Source organism: Nyctibius grandis, chromosome 2, assembly GCF_013368605.1.
Source record: "Nyctibius grandis isolate bNycGra1 chromosome 2, bNycGra1.pri, whole genome shotgun sequence".
NCBI lineage: Eukaryota > Metazoa > Chordata > Aves > Nyctibiiformes > Nyctibiidae > Nyctibius > Nyctibius grandis.
Window position 1 is genome coordinate 101,326,717 of NC_090659.1, and position 21,819 is coordinate 101,348,535.

Below are 21,819 nucleotides of genomic sequence, written 5' to 3' on the forward strand. Positions count from 1 at the left end.
GAATTTGACTTATGTATTTAAGAGACTCTTTAAAAGTGATGATGCCAAGGTGATTCTGAGATCCTGCTCAAATATGATCACCTGTTACAGTAAAGCACAACAAGTTGTAGTTGTTACATCTGTTGTACATAGCTGAAAAGTGCCACCCGCTATCTGGCATTCTTCTGGTTACTATATACTAAAAAAAAATCTCAAAGAATATATTTAAGCTTTGAAGCTGAGTACTTCAAAGTCAGGAAACACGAGAGGTAAAGATGCCTGTTGCCTTCTCACAGTGTAAGATTGTCTTTTAGCGACATGTTCACATCCCCCTTTTTTTGCACAGAGCTTTTCTGCCTCATTCAGTGCACAAAGTAACTGTCCCCGTTGTTGAATCTGTTAACCTACGGCCTGCTGTACTACAGCCTTCTCAAATCCTGGACTGAGTACGGAACTACGAATTCCCTCAAGTGCTCATGAGCATGGTGCATAGTTGTACTGAGTCTTGCATACTTCATGCTATTAATGTTTTAATTGTATTCCTAGAAGCTGTAAGGTTATGTTGTTCCCATTTTATAGGTAGGAACCAGAGGCACAGTGAGATTGAACTCAGGAGTATCGGTAACTCTGAGTGTTAGAACTTGAATTTTCTACTTTAATATTCAAATTATGGCTCTTGATGGTTCCTATTCTGCAGCACTCGTGCAAATCAGCCTCCAGAATCTAACTGTACTGCACTCAGGGAATGAGTAACTTGCAATTCCTGGTGGTCTGGTCAGATTTTGTTTCAAATGACTTGCTGAAAACCAGACAGAGAGGGATGGAACCACAGGGGCACCGTTTACTTGGCATAGTCTCAGAAACATGATTTTTTTCCTGTGTGCTGTCTCCCACCCTTTCCTGCATGCCTTCCAGCATCTGCAAGAGATGTAGCAAGAGTCCTGCAGCAGCTGGCTTAGTTGGGTACGTGACTCTGATACACGACTAGATCGTTGTCCATCATCAGGCGGGATCATAGGGAAGTGCGTGTGCGGATGAGGTTAAGATTTTGTCCTACTGCCTAATGGGGGGAGGGTTGAGTTAGGATTCAACAGGTGACTTCAATTCTGAGACTTCCTGAATTTTCAGCACTTGACTTTGTGACCTTAACATTCTTCTAATAATAGAAAGTTTTGTCTCTAATTTCCTAGGTTTAGCTTTTAGCTGTGGTTTAGCAATCCACAGATTGCCGTCGGGATTTCTGCTCTGTAAGGCTGCCACTGCTGTGTCTGCAGTGTAGATATGCCCTCAGCCTTTTGCCAAATCTCTTCTCACCTGAGCTTTGTGTCCCACAATACTTTGTATGTTCTGTGTTCTTGAAGAGATTAAATCCGCATTCGATTTCCTCTGGCTCTTCAGGTACAATTCCTCTTCTCTCTTCATTGAGAGTCGTCTCTACTGCCTGACTGCTGACAGCAGGACAGGACAGGATACCCCTGAGCCCTGTCCCAGCTCATACTTAGCTGCAGAGCTCTCTGGGAGCAACTGCCTGGGGTGATTTTGGGGAAGGATGTCAGATGCTCCCACCCTGTTTTGGGCTTGGCCGTGCTCCAGGCAAATGGAATCTGGGGGCAAGTTTTCTACCAACCCTCCAGTGGTTTGCTCAGGCTGACATTTCAAAGTTTTATAACTTGGCCAAGTTTGGAGAGATTTTTCAGAGACCAACGCTAGAGTCACTCAAACCTTCTCTGTGAGGTTATGGGTATTTGTTTCAAAGGATGAAGCACTAGCTTCTCAATCAAGCAGCATGAAAATGTCCAGTGATACAACATATCATGGACTAATTTTATCTTAGAAATGGATGACCTGCAGCACCAAAAATTTGAACAGGAGCATGAGGCAGGCTCATGATTAAAAGAAAATTTTAGTCTAAGGAAGCCAAAATTAAAGAAGCATCAAATCTATAGGTGCCTCATAGTTTCTAGTTTTCAGTTAAAATGAAACATTTTTAAGAAATTGCTTTTGCAAGTTTATACCCTGTGAAGCGAAACTCATTATTTCTGGTGTGATGTATCCTGAGGTCAGTGTTAGGAGAACCCAAAGCAAATGCGTGTACCAGGCTCCCAGGTCCTCAGAGAACCCCTGAGCAAAGGCAGGAGTCCCGATATGGGGCCAACCTTAATCCTGCTGCATCTTGATATTATTCTATTACTGAAATTTCTTTTTAATTAAGACCTTTGTGTACAGTGCAAATGCAGCAGGTTAATCTAATTAAAGCCATTCAAGAAAATTGTGGATTTTTTTATTAAATTATTTTGCCAGGTCAGTTTTCATTAGAGAGTGTGGGAGATGTGCATGTGAAAAATCTAGTATTTATTGTGGTCTGTTTGGTGGGCGTACTTTATGTTCTGCTTTAAATTCATGCATGTATGTTTTCAGAAATCAGAGATGTTGCTGTCTGTGTCCCCACCAGTGCACTGGGGAGTACAAGATGCTGATTCTCATGTGTGTTGATAAGATGTATATGTGTAAATTCCCCCCTAACCCAACCCCATCAATGGGAAAAGACTGTCCTTTGTCAAGGAGAAAAGTTATGAAAGATGTTCTTTATTCGGGATGGAGTGCTTCGGGGAAGAAAGTAAGTGACTTATGAGTGATTCGCTTGGTCAGGCATGCCAGGAAATTTCCATCCTAAAGAAAATGTAATAGCTGAAAAAGTAGTCATTGATCTCGTAAATTATATTAATCACGCTACATATTCTATATTAATGTTAGGACTTTTTTTAGGTGAATTTCTTTAAAGTAGATAGATGCTCTTTGCATGCATGTTATGTCCGTATTCTGTAATTTCCATCTCCTTCCCTAGACACTCCCTGAAGACCAGCGGTTTGAAGCTGGAAAGGGGGCGGTGGTGGCAAAATACCACCATTGTTAGTTCTGCTGCTGCCTGGTTCTCATGACCCTCGGCAACAAGAAGTTAATTCCAGAAATACAATTACAAAAATACCAATATGCTTGACCTGCCAAGTATTTCTGTATCAGCATGAGACTGCGGAGGGGGGTGATGGAGGACTCCCCACTGTCTCTAAGTCCAGAGAAAGATGTAATTTTCTCATACCCGCTCCTGTGGCTTCACTGCCATTTGCAGTGTAAGGTTTGGCGTGACTGTGGAGGAGCAGCAGAGGTTCCTGGGGCGACAACAATATTCATCTTCTGGTTTTACATTTAATACATAAATTCTGTATTTGAACAAGTCCTGCTTCTGTCAGAGAGAGCTATATCAGAGCTTGTTTTCCTAAGAGAAATTCGGGTTTGATTACTTAATTTTCTAACATTATGAGATATAAAACTCTGCTCATAAAATGGAGAATCAGTGCTGGTAATAGGACTGGATGCCATTTGAATCAGACAGTTTCTATTTGACAGCTATTTAGAAAAGATTCTTGATAGGTCTCCTTCTTTCTGGAGCTTGGTTGTTCACTGATTTTAATGATACATTAATCTTTAGAAAATACCCATATTTTTTTTTTCTAGAAAGTTATGATGCCCGTCCTTTTTATAGTACAGCTTTCTTTTATTTATTTTTTTTTTTTGCTACTAACTTTGCCTGGTTCCTTGAGCATCCACAACATTCTTTCAGTTCTCAGTGGACAAATATTTCTCCTTATTTCTCTGCATATATAGATGGCCTCAGTTCATTCCACCTGTAGATGTTTCCTGTGTGACTAGAAGGCGGCTGATACCCTGTCAGTATGCTACACCATGCCTTTATGGAGGGTTCCTGTAAGCATTGTAATTATTGCTGATGTTTGCAGACCTTAATATTGGAAACAAATCATAGTACTATTTTTCCAGAAGTACTATATATTATACAATATTGTTTAAGTTCCTGTACGTTTAGATAGATGTGTTTATTGGTACTCATATTTTTCTATTATATATAGGAGCTCATATAGACTGATAAAAATACTTAGCTTATTTGTCTGACATTAAACTGTAATGACGTTTTTCCATCCCAAGATTGCTTCTTAATACCAGTCATGGTATATTAAATTATGTATCTATCTTCTCAGTTATTTCCTATTAGGTGTTTTGTATTTATTTGTATGACTGTAATTGTACAGGCCACTTTTCATATCCCCGCACAAGTGACTTCATTTATAATAATAATTATGCCAGCACATTTATATAGAACGTTTACATCTACAATAAACTTTTAGCTGCTAAGTGAACACCGTAATAATTCCCATCAATACAGATTTGTTGGTGGCTGGCCAGCAAATTCCTAAACATGGGAAATTTCTGGACTAAGTAAGGCCCTGGAGACTGGACTCCCACTCTTCTGCTTTCCCAGCCTCCGTAGGACGTGGTGTTTAGTTTCAGGAATCAGTGAAGTCTCAGTTCTGAATGTTGTGTTATCGCTTTTTGTTTGAATGAAACAAAAACTCTTCAAAAATGTCCCATATTGTAATGTTTTTCAGGATTCTGTCAACTTAGATGATGACTTAGCAATTTGATTTGTGCAATACTTGCCAGGCAATGGCCTTCTTTCACAGCAGCGGCTTGACTTATGTTTGTCTTCTTGTATTTTGTATCATCTCTTGCATTTCTTGTGAGACGGATGTTCTGTCTTGCTCTTCCTGATTTCTTTTGTTTTTCTGTCATAGCATGGCCAATTCCTGTGCTGCCATATATCATAATTCCTTTAAAAATAATCTCTTTGAGTCACAATTCATTGAGAAACCCAGCTTTCACTTCAACTGAAGCATATTTTAATATCAAGTTTGAAAAGAAAAGCTTGAAAGTACAAACTTCAGAGTCTGAAAGGACAGAAAACAGCAAAAAATATATTTTGTAAAATGTCATAGTTTTAAGCCAGCCTCATGATTTTAAAGAAGTGATGCCTGTCTCATGATTCTTGAAAATTAGTTTTGGGAATATTCTTTTCAGTTAATAAAGAATTTGTGACGGTTTCTTTTGTTTATTACAAGCTTAAAAGTATGACAGTGTAACAGGCTTCTTGACTGACATTAGAGCACCCACAAGAAGACTGCACTTCTGTAACTCCTTTGCACATCCTGTTTACAGTTCAAAAATGAAAATATTTTGACAATCAGATCATCCTGGTGTAGCTTATACTGCAAATAAACAAAGACTGAATGTATACAGATATGAGTGCAGCAAGTATCTATGGTACAAGCAGGGATCAGGAACATCCGCAATTCATGGCACTTGGTTCCAAAACCCTCAAAACTCAAAAAATCAATTTAATTAATTTAGGCAATAAACAATTTCATGTGAAATACTCTGCCTATTGTTCCAGTAGAGGGCAGTAATTTACATACAGTAATATCACTTAGTATGTGTACACACCATGCATCACAGAATATTAGACACAATAACTCGTTTTAATAAGATAGTGCAATATTCAAGGCATACTAAGTCCTTCAAGGGTAGAGTGCCACCCTGAAGTTTTATTTTCTGTGCTTTTGCAGCAGGACTTAATCACAATTAATTACAGTAGAGTTTATGCAAGTTGTACTCAGCTCACTGAACTAAATCACCTCACAGGCCCCGATGCTACATGCAGACGTGTGCAACACATACCCCCAGTTTAATGCCATAAAACCCCCAGACTGAGAGGGACTGTGACACAGCTCTTACATTATTTGGGTCACTTAAAGCAAGCAAACATGCCAAAAACTATGTGTTTGGATCCCAAGGTAATCACATGAGATCCAAAACTATACAGTGCAGACAGGGTGTCTCTCACCTGTGGGGTGCTAGGTTGGTCAGTGTGTACAGAGCAACTCTCCATCCCTTGACATAGTGTCCTGAGATTACTTCCAGCAATTGCTACCTTAACAATGTAGAAGAGACCAAACTTCATGAGAGTTAAAAAACTTGAGATGCTTTAAGCGAGCATGCCAATCAAAACTAAAATGTATATAGTTTGTATATAGTCATCAGAGTGAACTGTATTTCAATAGATAATTGCATTGAGGTACTGATTTTTTTTTCTCTATTGCTGTTGAGCAATAGGTACATAGAAAAATTTTTGTGTCCAGAGATCATTTTTACCGATCCAGCAACATGCTGTAGTACAGTGAAGAGGAGGCACTCTTATAATCATTGTGTTTCTTTAAGTGGTAACAATTTCATTCCTAATTTATTTCAAAATCACTACCATTAAAATTTAAGCTTAGCTAAAAATTGTTTAATCTGTGAGTATTTCTTTAGCAGCAAGATAAGTTCACTAACTCCAAAATAGCTTTCTTAATTCTGTCAATACTTTGCAAGTTTTACTTGTCACAGATCTAAAATAACATGGGGATAATTGGTTTCTTCTGTTGCTAGAGCTAAGTGAATGCCACTGGTGCCCCCGGAAGCTAAGCAGCATGTTTTCTGGGGAGGAGGGATTCATGTCCCAGGCCATGACAAGGCAGAAGACACTGAACCTTCACAGGTCATTTAATACAACTGCACTTTAAAAAAAAACAATGGAGTATTGATTTTGTTATAGTAATAATTTAAAGGGAAATTACCTTCAGCACAGAAGCATAATTCAAATATACCTTATATCATATGTAGGTCTGTTTGAATCCGAGCTAAGAGTTGCTTGAAATGTCTTTGTATTTGGACTTCCATGACTGCAATTTAGGAAGAAATTCAGGGTAACTGCCAGCTCCACAAAGGCAATAGCTTGAGAGAATGTTGAAAGAGTTAAGTAAAAACCAATGTTACAAATGATATTTCTCTCAGTCAAAATACTGAAGAATTACACTTAGCATTGGAAAAAGGGGTTCCTAAAGATTTAGGAACCTCCTGCATTGGTTCATAGCTTGGACTTCTCTAAAGTGCATTGCATATGTGTGTAAATTTATTTTGGATTCACTGTATGGAGGAGTGAGGACTTGAGTATTTGTCCCAACTTTTAGGTTATTTTCAATGTGCCTCTTATTCCTCTGGTAAATGCATCTCTCTTTCCTCATCCGAGCCCCACTCGTCCTGATCTGAGTGACATGCTGTTTCATAGCTTGTCCAGAATAATGCTGTAGTAAATTATTCAAGACTGTAAGTCGTTTATATGTCAGTTGACTGCTGAAAGCATATGCCATTGGCATCTCACAGTTTTGCTCATTTTAAGAGGTCTCTAACGTAAGGACAGATTTTATCTAAATAAATCAATTTTACAGGGAGATATGCAGCCATTGGATTTGTAGTAAGAAATAAACTTTTTATTTATGACGTTGGAAAGACCACAGCTGGGAATGCACCCATTAATAGACTCAAACAGATGGATTCTGGCAAGTCCGTGAACTATTCACATTCCTTTTTAGCAAATATTTTGCATCAATCCCAACTTGCAAATGCTACTTCAGAAACAAATATGGAACTCTCTGTCTGTCTCAAGGCACAAAACAAAAGTGTGATGAGTGAATTTAAAATACTGTGGGTTGAGTATGTCTATGATATTCGCTTGAAATTTAGGAAGAAGTGCTTTTAATGGAGAAGAGTTATGCCTTGATGCAATAAATGTTTTGAATTATAAATAAAGTTATAGAGGGTAGGGGGTCTATAGATGTAGTGAAGTGAGGATTTTTAGTAAAGGCTGATACCGCTTTTTTTCAGGAAAAAAAATATTTTCCATTTGCAGTAGTCACTGTCTGAGAGAAGGTAAATGCACAGCGTCAGAATAGCTCTCTAAATAAAGTAGCAGAAATAGAAGAAAACGGTACAGTATGGGCAAGCAGTAGAGGAGTGGATAGTTACGAGAAAACTGATGGGATCAGGACTGCTGTGTAATAGTGCAACTAGTGACTCAGATCATGTACTTTCAAGTAAAACCAGTGAGTGACACACATTATTTCTCTTCAATTTTTAAACTTTAATTTATAGCTTTAAAATTTTACTGAACATCGCTGTATTTCTGGTATCATAGGAAGGTGAAAATGACAACTGATTCCTCTTTTCTGTATTATTTATTACTTCATCCACCTTTACCATATCTTCTATTACTTTTCTCAGTTGAGATTTTCAAAGCCCTGTGACAGCACTGAGCCCATCAGCTACCTTTGAACAGACTGGGTAATTATATAGCCAAATAGACACAGTCAGCTTTCAAAATGTCAGTAATCACTATTATCATGCATGACCAAACACACGTACACTGAACCTCTACCTGAATTTCTGCCACGTGGCGAGATGCTTGGGGTTTTGCCCAGTTTCTTTCCTGGGAAGAACTCTTACAGCTTCCTTATCCACTAAAGATTTGGGCCATTTTCTTTTCTGCCAGTTGCATTAAGGAAAATAAAGAGCAACTTCTCCAAAATCAGCACAAAACACTGTGGATTCTGATGTAAGGATGGCTTTTATTATCCTGACTTGACTCACTCTATCACTCCTGAAAATAAAGAAGCATTAGTTCCTAGAGAGTCAGACGCATATAGTTTTACATCAGCTTGGCAAATGAGTATGTTGATGATTGCAGTTCCTCTCTATATATGTCCCTAACAGCTCCAAGTGCTTTTATTTCAGAACAAAGCTGATAATTTGATTATGGCCTTAATTCAGCAGAGCACTTAAATACTTTGTAAATTTAAGTAGTTAAGTGTTCGACTCATGTGGACTCATCTGTTTTGTTATGTTTAACCTCTAAACCAACAGCATATTGTTTTTAAAAATATTGTCTATTAAATCAATGTGGTAGGATGCGTGAGTTCATCAGAAATGAGAAGGTACCAAAACATCCATATTTCTGACATATAATAAAAATAGAGGATACTATACCTAATCTGGTTCACATAGAGATCAAATACATTTCAGAGTCTAGGTTAGACAAGACACCAGCAAATAAATTGACTCTGAAACTCTTGTTTGTTTATACAAAACCATAAACATACATAATTACAAAATGGCCTAAGCTGTTTCTTTTGAAGGCACCCTAAAGAACGAGGACAGCAGGACAAGTGTTACAAAGCCAACGCATATGCATTAATCATGGCATGGCAACATTTTAAAGAAACTGTCAAATTCAGAGGGATTATAAAACAGCTGGGATGAATTGTAGTTAGGAACACCAGACTTCACAGAGCTGTTTTTTAAATCTCTGGATTCTAGGTCACAGCAGAGGCTATGATGCAGAGGGCTCGCTCTTTCACTCCTTCGTGTTGCTTTCTCTTAAGGGAGAATCATGACTTTTAGAGGGCTGGAACCATTATCTCTTATGGAAAGGATCAGTTGGTGCAGTTGCTAGGGTCCTTGAAACTGGGAAGAAGTTTATTCCTGTGACAGATCGGGCAACATATGGAAGGAAATAAGACGTTCTCCAGAGACAGATTAAGTTTTTGCCAAGGGGCATTTTTATTGAAATTTGGAAAATAAACAGGTCATTAATTGGGTCCAGATTTAGCTACTGCAAATTGTGCAAAGATGTTGCAATCCAGATGCTTTCCCTGTTTGTTTTTACAACCATTTCTATTTATGGATGCTCTTATTTAATTACTTATTTCTTTAATAGAGGGCATTGTTTTGCACCGGAAGTCGCGTCTCTGAATGAGTTTTGCCAGTAGAAACATCATGTCTACACAGTTTCAGGGGACAAAACAGTCAGCAATAACGTGCTAAGTAGGAAATAATCACTAGGAAGTTGTGGAATACAGTAGCTCTCGTAAAGTTAACATCTAATTCTTCCCTGAGTTCCTTAGCACATAGCAGTTTTCAGTCTGTATGCAGACCCTGCTAGTGAAATGGTAGAGGCAAAGGTTGCTATCCCAAGGACAGCATCCTAAGACTTGTCTTGTTGATGAAGGTGTGAACACAATCCACATCAGCGTTTTCCTGAGGTATGTGACACAGCCACTGACGTACCCGTCAGCCCCAGTTTCAACTTGATTTCCAGATCAAGGCTCAATCCCAAAATGGGAACGTAGCAGCCAAGTCAGCTAAGCTGTACTGACTGACAGAAATGCTTGAGAAAAGGTATCTTCATTCCTTTTCCACATAGGTTTTGCTTAGTCCTCGGAGTACAGGCATTATGTTATGCTCTATCCAGTCTTGATTCATGTAACATACAGGGTGAAAAGCATCTGCACTGACTTGAAAGCGGTGAGTCTAGTGGGATGCCTTCTAAAAGGATTGAGCTAGTCACATGAGGTCCTTTACAGTCAAGACACAAACAGGCACCTCTGAAAGCAAGTCCTGTCATCCCCAAGTAGGTGTGTGAAACAAGGGGGATGAATTGCCTTCCGGTGGTGCTTATTTCTCTTCATAATCCTAGCCAAGTGACAGCACCAAAGACCTGCCTGCATCAGTGACAGGCAAGGAAAAAGCCATCTCTTCAGCTGCCACCTGAGTGCATTTGGTATGGAAATCAGTGAGCCACTAGCATTGCAGAAGTTTAATTTTAGAGATTGCTGCTTATAGCATCTCTGGCTTCGTTTTAAGCTACCTGCTCAAGTACGCAAACAGGAGATCAAGCTGACCAAGGCTCCTGTGACTTCAGTGGCACTTGAACATGCCCTTAAAGTTACATGTTCTGACAGTAACCAGCAAGTGTACCTGAACCTTGCATAAATGTATTTCTCCATTTCCAGATTATTCTAGGGAGGCAGATTGTGAATTACACATCTTTAGAAGACATACGGAATTTATCGTTAATAAAAGCTGTGTGATTTTATTTGTGATCCCTGACTGTTTTATCTAAGCAGCAATGGCATCAGCCATGCAGATATCATACTGCATGCTTTAAAGTGTGTTTTAAGGTTCACTTTTCAAACTACTAATTAGTTATCCGATGTGTGAATATTTGTTGTACGTGGTACAGTGTCCTTGGTCACAGCAGAAGTCCATCAGCTTCAGGTATCCTGTTTTTCACAACAGCTGCTAGTGGATACTTAGGAAAGAGTGTAAGGATATGGCAAGTTTATGGTATGACCTCTTAGCTTCCAGGTTTCAGTAAATAGTTCTTTGCTGATGTTGTTAACAAGGCTGCCAGTTAGGATGAAAGTAAGGGGGAGGTTTACGATGTGACTGTGCACTTCCTAGCTGAGCTACACCTAAACTGGTGAGACACAGTCTGTTTCCCGTTTGTAATCTTCCGGAGATGTGTAATCCCTCTCATCACAATTCCTATTTTAAAAAGTTATTTTCAAATCATTCACAGGTGTCACGGCCAGAGTTGCCTCCCTGTCACATGAACTTTCACTAGTCCGAGCAAAGTGGGAACAAAGTTTATATTTAAAGCACTATGGACTTACTACTGGTTTGAAAGCAAAACGTTCAGACCTCCATTTGGTTTTAATTTATCATCCAACCTATTATGTCTGGTAACATATTAGGAACCAGTGAGTATATTATTTGTCATAAGTTCCTTAGGACATAAAAGGAGGAAAAATAAAGACTGAAATACATGAATCTCTGGTTCATTCTTCTGCAATCCAAATACGGAGTACGTGCAATGCACTGTAAAGCCAATCTGATCTCAGCCACACAAGTGCAATCAGCGAATTCTGGTTTGGAGTAAAAGACGTCCACAGGAGCGTGGTCTGGAGAAGAGAAGGCTCCGAGGTGACCTTATTGCAGTCTACAACTACCTGAAGGGAGGTTGTAGTGAAGTGGGAGTTGGCCTCTTCTCCCGGGCAACTAGCGATAGGACAAGAGGGCACAGCCTCAAGCTTCGCCAGGGGAGGTTCAGGTTGGACATCAGGAAGAATTTCTTTACAGAAAGGGTTATTAGACATTGGAATGGGCTGCCCAGGGAGGTGGTGGAGTCACCATCTCTGATGTGTTTAAGAAAAGACTGGCCATGGCACTTAGTGCCATGGTCTAGTTGACAGGGTGGTGTCAGGGCAACGGTTGGACTCGATGATCCCTGAGGTCTCTTCCAACCTGGTTGATTCTGTGATTCTGTGAAACTCTTAGGACCCAGTTTTGCCTTAATTTCATATCCTTATAACTGAGAACAGCACTTACCTGTCAAAATCTAATTGAAAGGGAGGAGAAAAAAACCCAGCAAACATAAACAGGACCAACCTTTTTCAAAGGTCAAGTGCAATTTCTGTTCTGCAATTTTTAGTTGCCCAACTTGAGATACTTCAAAGAGGTCTTATGTTCAGACTGAGGAAACCAGCACTCCCAGAAAGTCAGAGCTTTGCAAGTGTCATGGAAAATCAACCCAAGATGAGTAGTTCCTTTTGAAGGTTTTGACCAAGGAATTTTTCCAGTAAAACTACATTCCATAAACATGGAGCAACAGCTTAAGTAGACAACAACAAATGAGGAACACCGTGGGATTGACTTGTAAGAGAGCTGTATATTCAGAAAGTGGGACAGGGAGGAAGCCTGGTAGAGGGACTTGATAGGGTGCGAGGGTAAACAGAGGGTAGACAGCAATATTTTCATCATGCTGGGATCAAGAGAGTAAAAAAGAAATTCACAGCTGGTATGGACCTCATCAACCAACTCTTTTCGTCTGCCTGTTTTGAACAGAGGAGGAATTGAAAGAGAAGAAGAAATCTTGGTAAGTGGTTGTTGGAGGAGGATGTGCAAAGGAGTGTGTAGGTGTACAGAGCTAGAGTGGGGAGAGGTGGAGAAAGAGAATATGATCCAAGGCAGGATAGCTGATATAGGGGCAAGGGGGAGAAGGAGGGAATGTCCTCTGGAGAATAATTCACCCTGCTTGCATTGCTGCAGGTTTTAGGCTCTCTCTGGAAGCATTTTCCAAAGGCAGGCTGTGGAGCAGGAGAAATAGGCTGCCTGCACTTTCTCAGGAGAAGCAGCATGGTGGGTGGCAAGGGAGCTATGGGAAGCCCTTTCCTCGGCATGGCTCCTGCTATTTGGCAGGCTTCCGCTCTGTAAAAAAAAAACACCTGCAGCTTGATGGCTAAAATTACTTTATCCAGTTAGATAAAGTTTACAGTGTCTATATTGTGCAGTGCAAACTGTGAGTTAAAAAAAAAAGTGCAAGAAAGAAATGCAGAGTCTAGAAATGGAAAGCTTAAGTTGTGCATAGAGCAGCTGATCACTGGGAGACAGAAGATCCTAGTCAGGGACTTGTCCAATTCATGAATATCTATTTATATTGTAAATTTTTCCACTACTAGTTTATTGTAGAAGGTCTGCCAGGGATTATCGTTTTGTTTTGGTTTGTTTTTTTTGAAGAAAATTATAACTGTTTGATACTCCTAAATCTTCTGATATGAAAAAATAATAATTTGGGATTAAAAGCTATGGGCATCGTGCATTCTCTTTCAGACATACAGGGCAATTAATGTACTGTACAGAGCAATTGATGTAGATTATGCTAAATTCTAGCTTTAGGTGAGGGTTAAGTGATACATGCATGTCCCATATTTCCCCTGGCTTCTTTATTTGTGAGGTTGCCATTAGGCACCAGTATGGCTAAAATTATGCAGCCAGCTAAGTGTGCAAGTGTGTTGGTCACACTTGCAGTGATATGGTGGGTCAGCCTTAAAGCTGGGCTACTGACCAAATTCACTGCTCATCCATGTTACCTTTTGTGCAGGACCTTTTTCTCTGGTTCTGGGATGCCCAAGATGGTAATCTGGGTGAGGGAAGAAAATGTCATGTGCACCCTGTTCTCCAGGGCATGGGCAAGCACATACCCAGATGCCATGGGGATGGACCTCAGCTCTATGCTGGATTCAGTGCCCTCACTTGCTCTTGCAGGAACAGCATGGGACTGCCACGTGTCAGGCCAGATGGTCCTGTACTGTACCAGGGATGCTGGGTGCCACAAGGCTTAATTCAGTTGGCTTCATCAGGGAGATGGGAGAGGTGGAGTGCAGGTCACTGCAGCTTTTGCAGAGGGCATCCCTCCCGGGAACACTTGCCACCCCATGTAGCCCAAACTCCTACCACGCATCAGCCAAAACCACAGCTTTCCTGGGTCTCCAGGAAGAGTAACCAGCAAAGGGATGGCTTTGCTGTACCTAGTGGCTGTCTTGGTGGTGACGGCTTGGGGATTGTAGAAAAAAAGGAGACATTTTAACTGTTAGTGAACAAAATGCTTTACATGCATCCTGCAGAGTACTTCTGTGCGTGCTAGGCTGCAGTCCAGCCCTAGAATCAAGACCAAACTGACCAGTTAGTGCGTATTGCTCTGTAGAGCCGCATGTGCAAACATTACATCCTTGTTACGCAGTATTTATAAGATCCGATAACATGCATTTAATAATGGGAAATCTGTGGCATTCTGCAAGTTTAGGCAATAAGTGTCTCATCTGAAGGAACCCACTACAGGTGTAGGACCATTTTGAAGGATATTTATTTCTCCTTGGTTCATGCAGTTACAGTAGACTTTAGCCTGTCTCCAGTGGACTGATATTGCTTGTAAGGAAAATGAAACTACCTACAAAATTATGTTTCCTTTTTTTTACATATAGGAACCAAAGTAGTTAGGCAAGGCAAAGATTACTGTTAGCAGTCAGAAAATTGGTACAGAGACAGGTTATACAACTTCCCTGAAGTCTTACAGCAAGTCACTGCCAGATAATCCTGTGCCCTAACCATGTGTCAGTCCGCCTCACTGGACCAGAGACTGAAATCATGCAATGAATGTTCTTTGATTTCAAGGAGCCTGGAGAATTGCGTGTTCCCATGCACCAGTCCCATGCTGTTGTGTTTGAAATAGTGTTGCCAAGAGCTATTCTGTTCCGTCTTGTTGGCTTTTTTTAAATTTTTACAAAATCTAACTTTGTCATTGTCTCTCTAGCACAGAGAGATGAAAAAACCCTCTTTCAAAACCGGATCAAAACCCGAATATTTTCTCTCTTGCCCATTTCATCACCGTGGTGCTGGAGTCCTGTTGAAAAGAAAATAAATAGCGAAGCCCTCACATGAAGCCTGCGAAGGCATGAACCTTCAGCTGAGATAGGAACGTTTGCCTGTTGTTCAGAGTGACACTAGCAGTAGGGCTGTGTAGGGATTTACAATGTATTTGGATAACATAAGTTTATCTAAACACTTTCTTATGTTATCACTGTGTTATCCAAACACTTTGTTAGTGAGACTGGGAGATTAGAATGTGTGTTAGCCCACCACTACTTAAATATATTTACACAGTTCCTGTGGGTTTAGTTTTAGGAACTTGGGAGTAGATTTAGGAGATGGAGTTGCACTAAGGGTATGGAAACTACTTTTAGCTCATTCCTGTCATAATACTCTCCGAATGCTTTGGCAGAGGGGGTCTGCCACCTGAAATGTCTTCTTCTCTTTTGACTTCTATTTTGACCTCTATTTATTATCCAACTTTTTTTTTTTTAAAATTTACTGTTGAGAACCACTGTCTTTAGGGACTTCACACCGCAGGATGCTGGCTATTCTTAGCTTAGGAAGAGTTCAGCTAAGGCCAGTGGAGTCTATATTCATATCTGGTGTGGTTTGACTCAGAAAAAATGTGATGTTTAAAACGGAACAGGAGTGAGACCATAACGCCTAAATTAACAGCCTGGATGAAACAACCAACCCCTTGCAATGCTGTATACGTTATATATCCTGCCCACGTTCATGTGGTTCAGGGAGGTTCTGAGCCACAAACTGGGATTTTGTTCTTGATGGCCCTTGCTGGATTTTTCTTTCAGGAATTCACCTGATTTTTTTTTTTTTTTTGTTAACTCTTCTAACTTCTGGCAGCCACAGCATCTTCTGACAATGACTTCCAGGGGTCAGCTATGCAAATATGAAGAAATATTTATGTTCATTAATTTTGAACCTGCTCCATGATCATTTCACTTACTGTTCCCAGCTTCATTCACTGTGAGAAAAGACCCCACCACTGCCAAGTGGGGGGCAGACCTTTGTAATAGTGCAACGATGTTGTTGGTTTGCTATCAATTAGTTTTCTAAAAAAGTTTTAAAATCCTCTTTGCTTTTTTTTTACCTACTGAGCACTTGTATTGGATTTTCGTAAACCTGTCCAAGAGCTGTTTCCTCAGTGATAATAGCTCCATTAGATCCCATCGCTGTGTGCTGTGCACTGTGTACCCTTAGAGTGTTTTTTCTCCAGTACATTTATCAGCACTCAAAAGCTACAGTTTTAATGCCTTCTCAGTCAATATTGTAAGAACCTTCAGTGTTTCCAACCAATTTCTGTTCTAACTGCCAGACTAATTTGGCATCATCATTACATTTTGCCACTTCACTACTCAGTCTCTTTAAAAATATTGTATATGGATAGTGGACAAAACAGGTTCCAGTGCTATCTCTGTAGGAGTCCACTGGGAACCTCAGCCCACTGTGAACATGGAATATTTATTACTACTTTTGTTTCCTGTCTTTAAGCAGCCATTAAGCAACAAGTGGCCTTTTCCTTTTATCCCTGATAGCTGAACTTCTTTATGATCTCATGATAGAGGATCTTGGAGGAGCCTTTTTCAAATCTGTTACTATTCATTTTGTTGATTTGACATCCCTGAGCTCCTCTATGGGAGGACTGATGCGAGGAATCACTTAAGTTTTCTTTCCATGACCCTCATCTTCTTGGCTTCTTGCATGTATCCTTATTTCTGTAAGTTTGCCTGAGTGGCTGGTGGGGCACTCACTGCCCTTTTGCCTCTGCCATCCTTTGTGCCCATAAATGCACTACTGTTGTACTGAGCCTGCATACCCTGTCTAATCCTCTGCTTGTATTAGAGCTGCCTTCTGTGGTTTGGCCAGGCCACTTATGCTGTTGTAATCAGGAGGTACATTTTATACCGGTACTATCCACTAAACATGTGGGTCTTAAAATGCAAATTGATAATCCTGATGCTGGAGTGGGAATGCTAGAACAGAGGAAAAAGGTATAATGTACTAGTCAGAAGCCTCTTCTCCTGAAGTTTGTCAAGGTTGTCTCTAAGCCTGTCTTTCATGCGTAAGAAGAAGCAGCTTTGCTTAGCAGTATTCATTTTTAAAACTCACTATTACGCAGTTGACATAGCAGCTGACTTGCCTCCAGAACACATCAGTGTCAGGATTTACAACGATCCTCTGTTGTAGTGCTGTGCAGCTATTAGCCACTTCCATCTCGCTTCCCAGCAATGTCAAAATCTCACATAAACTCTTTTCCTTTTGCCCCAGTCCGATTCCTGGCAGCCCCAGATGAGCCGCAGAACCTCGGCACCCCAGCACAGCCTCAGGAAGACGGTCAAAGTGCCGCTGAGCCAGAGGGAAACGTTTCTGGCTGCTCTGGAGACCCTGCTGTTTCATGCCCTGTGTAAATGAGTTTGCAGCCTGTAGTAATCCCAGCTCAGCTCTCAAACAAACATTTGTGTACAAACATAAAACATTTTTCCTAAACAGCAGGCAATGGACTTCTGCTTTTAAAAGTCCCAGTCCCCGAGACAGGATTCAAAACCATGAAGTAAGTTAAAGCCTCATCATAAACACAGCTTTGGTTTCCCCACATATGACTTTTTTTTCTCTTCCTAAATTTGAGAAAGGAGGAATTGCTTGCTGTTAACACATGAGCTGCTATGCAGGCATCTGTAAAGGCAGATACAGGTAAGAACGATAAGATATGTGGATAGGATAGGGATAGGATATGTGGGTAAGACTCTAATATCCAATATAGGATACATTGCATATCTAGCATATTGGAGTTTTGGCCATATTCTTCTACTTGAGAATTATAGAAGGGAATCCAGAGATCAGGGAGCTAAAAGCAGACACCTGATTTTTTTTTCTTCTGTGACTTGAAAACAAGAGTTTCCGGCTTCTTCTAACTACATGTCACTAATGTTAATAACAACTGTGCTTCTCGAGTGGTTAGGAAGCAGTGTTGTTCTCATAGCACCAGTGCTTTCAAATGAAGAGAAGCCATCAAGTTGCCATTTAATTTTAGATGCGATATAACAAGATAAGTGCAACTAACAATAAAAGGGAAATGGGTCACTGTGGGAAGATCAAGTGGCTGATTTCTGTGTGCGAACTGCAGGTTCAATCCAAACCCGAAGAACTCTGTGCCACGTATGATATCATGGACCTATGTCACAGTTATTTAGGAGGGGTGAATTACTAGACATGAGTAAGCGGTCCTGTTTTTTATATATATATATGAGTACAAGTGGGAAAGTGGTGTTCATCTCAATTTACTGTCAATTACCCCACTGCCTATAGCATTGCTTCAGATCTGTGTAATACTCTAAGGCCAAGGTGGTGCATAGAAGCTCACAGTGTTGTTTTGCTCAGAAAAGCTGGTCATCAGTGGATAGTTCATTATCAGATATATTTTAACATTTCTGGAGTACACCGTGCAGTTCTCTCCAGCTGGTTACAGCACCCCACTCTCAGTGAAATGGAAGCAGATCTCAAGTACTGCCTGTGATACTTCAGTATATATGGGTAGCCCTGGGGCAGGTTTTTTCTGCAAATAGTTTACTCTTTCCCTCTCACACCAAATGCACTTTTAGGGAGAAAAGGTGGAAGAGAGACATAAACATCAATGAACAGAAAATTGCAGTTCTGCCTATGAATGCCTACAGAATGCATACAGAAGAGTAGGCATCCTTGAGCTGACTTTGTCAGTTATACTAATAAACACTGCAGGTGTCAGTAGAGCTGAGCTTTATTAATAACCCTTTAAGTGAAACTTCCTGATTTTCCAGAAAATTTCAGTATCTGTCAAATGACCGTTAGTCATGTTAGCTCTCTAGCTGTGACAGGTAGGTAGTACACTGTAGGTGTAAGCGTGGACATTTCTGATTCAGATAAAGAATCACTAATTCCAGCTGTGGTTTTAATGAAGGAATCTCCGTGACATGGGAATGTGGGGTTGAGTTTCCATCTCATGGGCTGTGCTGCTGTCATGACAGGCAACGATTTCAGGCGGGTGCTGGAGCTCCCCCTCAGCCTTTGTAAAACATACAGGGAAGCTTCCATCTTGAAGTGCTTTTATGAGATGCATTAGCATGAAGTTCAGTGTTGCTCTGTTAACTATTCCAGAAACAGTCTGTAGCCTGAGACTGAAATATTAATTAGCGCTCTTATATAACAGCTTAGGCTTCTGTAGTACTTCTTGAAAGACTGACGGCCAAAGGGGTTTCCTCATTGGAATGACGCGTTTTTGAAAATAAGCAGTGAGTGTCAAGGCAGCCACCGAACGAGGAGACAGTCATTTTAGAAGTATGCAATGAGGACTACTTCTTTCCTCCACTGTGCACAACTTCAAGCACAGGAGCTTTCAAATGAGCACCGCGAGACCAGCTAACTCTTGTTATTTCTTGTTTTATTTGACTAACTATGTATGTGCTGGAGCAGAGCCAAAGAATTCAGCCTCAGCAGAGGCAGCGCTTGGCAGCACCGAGCCTGGAGCAGCCCTCTGGCTCTGAAGTTGTGTTTGGACCCTCGTGTCTGGGAGGAAGGGAAAGTCATCGTCCTGCAATGGAGGCTCCTCATTCTGCCCTTCGTGACCGCCGAAATGTACTGCTGGGGAAGCTGGGAGGGCAGCTCTGCCCTGTCTCTTACCCTCTGGTGGGGACATGGGAAGGATGGGCAGCCATGGGGGCACTGGGGCTGGTGCTTTGCTCTCTGTTACAAGCATATAAGGGCTTGTTGAGCACTTAATGGACTTGTTCCCTAGTCAATACCTTACTCAGGCTCTTGCCTTGGTTTTTGTTCTTTGGGCTGGCTTTTGAAGCATTACACACACTTCTGTTAAACTGCTTCCTACTCTTTGGAAATATAGCAAGGAAGAATGCAGAATCCCATTAACTGAAAAGGTCAATGCATTTTCCAACAGAAAAAGAAATCCCTATGAACATTTAAACAGAGTGCTATGAAATGTTAATAATTGCTTTTTCCACTAGCAATAGCATTTTATAAGTAGAATTAGATCAAAGGACTGTAGATTAATCAAATAAGAATTTCCCTGCATGGTGGTAATGTCTCTTTGGATAAATACTGTGCACATCATTGACACTCAGGAGTCTCTGGGATATTTATTCTTCAAAAGACAGCAGATGAGTGACTGACACGCTGACTTTTCCTGGGATGGGGCAAGCTGGGGTGGGAACGGAAACTATCCCTCCCCTGCTGCTCAGGCTCTCTCCGCTCGCACCTGCATGGCTCTCCTGCCTCTCCGCTTTGCACACCAAGGCAGGGACGAGACTGGTCATTCCCGCTCCCTGGCTGGCAGTGACCAGCCCTGTTTGGGAGTACAGATGGTAGTTGTGCTGCCTCTTTTGTCTTGAGTTTGAAGTCCCCTCTGGGAGTCTTGAAGACTGCACAGCCATGCCTGGAGCAGAAGGCAGCAGGTATAGGACTCATGGGTGCTGTGGATGGTAATAACAGGTCCTGGAGGCTTTCAGTCTAGTACATTCATTTTAAATTTCTGGTACCCAGAATTATATTTCTCCATTTTATGGCACTGCAAAAGTCCCATGTCAGTTAGGAATAAAATCCATAAGGTGTAATGAGAACAGATTGCATCGCAGTAAAACCCTGCTCTAAGGGTTTTCCACAGAGCGAAATTTAATGAATAATTATGAATGAGGACAACTGTCGTTTCCCCCTTCACATTTAGGTGGCTACCTCTTCCATCGCAAACTGGCCTGACCCTGTCCTGTGTGAGCGGGCAGGTCGCAGGCAATGCCACCCCCAGCCATGCCCTGGTGGGGCATCCTCATCCAGGCTGGGGCTGGGAGGAGAGCTCCGTCATATGCAGGTGCATTGTGACATGTTGCTGGCCTCAAGGCTGGAGAACAGGATGCAGACAATAATGTCACAGCAGGTAGATATCCAAGTTTAGACAGGGGAGGTCAAGATCCCTCATGGGTTGGAATGGGGGTTGAGTCTCTTTTGCCCTGGGGCTTGCAGCCACTCCAGCTGCGGTCCGGCTCCCCGCCCCCCTGCTTGACACTGGCCTCACGGGAAGGGGCACAGATTTGGGAAGGTGGCAGCACAGTTTCCAAGCTGTTGCAGGATCCATGGGACTGGCTGCCCCGCTGTCTCCCCTCTGCCTTCCCCTGCCCTGCTGTCTGCCCATGGGTTTCGTCAGGAGCCCCTTCAGCCGGGTGGGTGGAAGAGCCTTCTGAGTCGCCGTCATTTCCAGTTTTGTGATCCTATGAAATTGATCTCCAGGGCTGTGAAATTGTTTCTGTAGGCCAGCGGTGCTTGTATCAGAAACTGTCTTGGTCACAAAACTCCCTGTCAAGACCTCTGCTCCCTTAGAAATCAGCTCATGCTAGGGATATATTAAACGAAAATATTGGTATTTTAAAATGTAATGGAAAATTAATTGTCAGGAATACTAGGAGGTCATTTTCAGTATATTTTTACTCAGATTTGCTACCCACTTGCTGATGAAAATGGCAATGTTCTGCTTCCATTTAATTAACTAAAGAAATGGCATGTTTTGCAAACTCAGTGGTTGATATGTAAGACTGAATGAAAACAGATGCCCCTCTGTCTGTTAAAAAACCCCAAAAGATATTATGGTGAGGAACCTGATGAACAGAGAATCTCTCCATCCCCTTCCCCTTTTCCAGGCTGTGATCAGTTCTCAGTACCACTAATATTAGGGACTCTTGGGTCGTGTTTACTGTGGAGTGCCTGCTGCTAGGCGTTGTTTCTTTTTTTTTCATCCCAGAGGCTTCATTTGTTCCAGTGCTTGTAGTACCGTGTGGTTTTGGAGATTCAGACAGACCTTCCGTAAACGGACTTTTTCTTGGCAAACAGGGGTATGATTTTTAGAAAACTAGCGAGGGCACCTTCTCCGGAGATGAGTCAACAGCTGGGCGGCACAGAGCAGAGAAGAAGGTTTTCCGCAGCCCTGTGTACTCTAAAACAGGCATTCCCGAGTGTCTTCAACTTTTTCTTCTTTGCCTTTGGAAGCGGCCACCTGGTGCAGCCCCTCGGTGCTGG

The 21,819-nt window shown here is 41.4% G+C and overlaps 1 protein-coding gene across 3 annotated transcripts in view; it reads left to right on the forward strand.

Moving 5' to 3' along the window:
- Nucleotides 1-21,819, forward strand: part of STARD13 (StAR related lipid transfer domain containing 13) — a 325,192-nt gene that overhangs the window by 175,928 nt on the left and 127,445 nt on the right. The gene's annotated exons all lie outside the window — the stretch shown is intronic.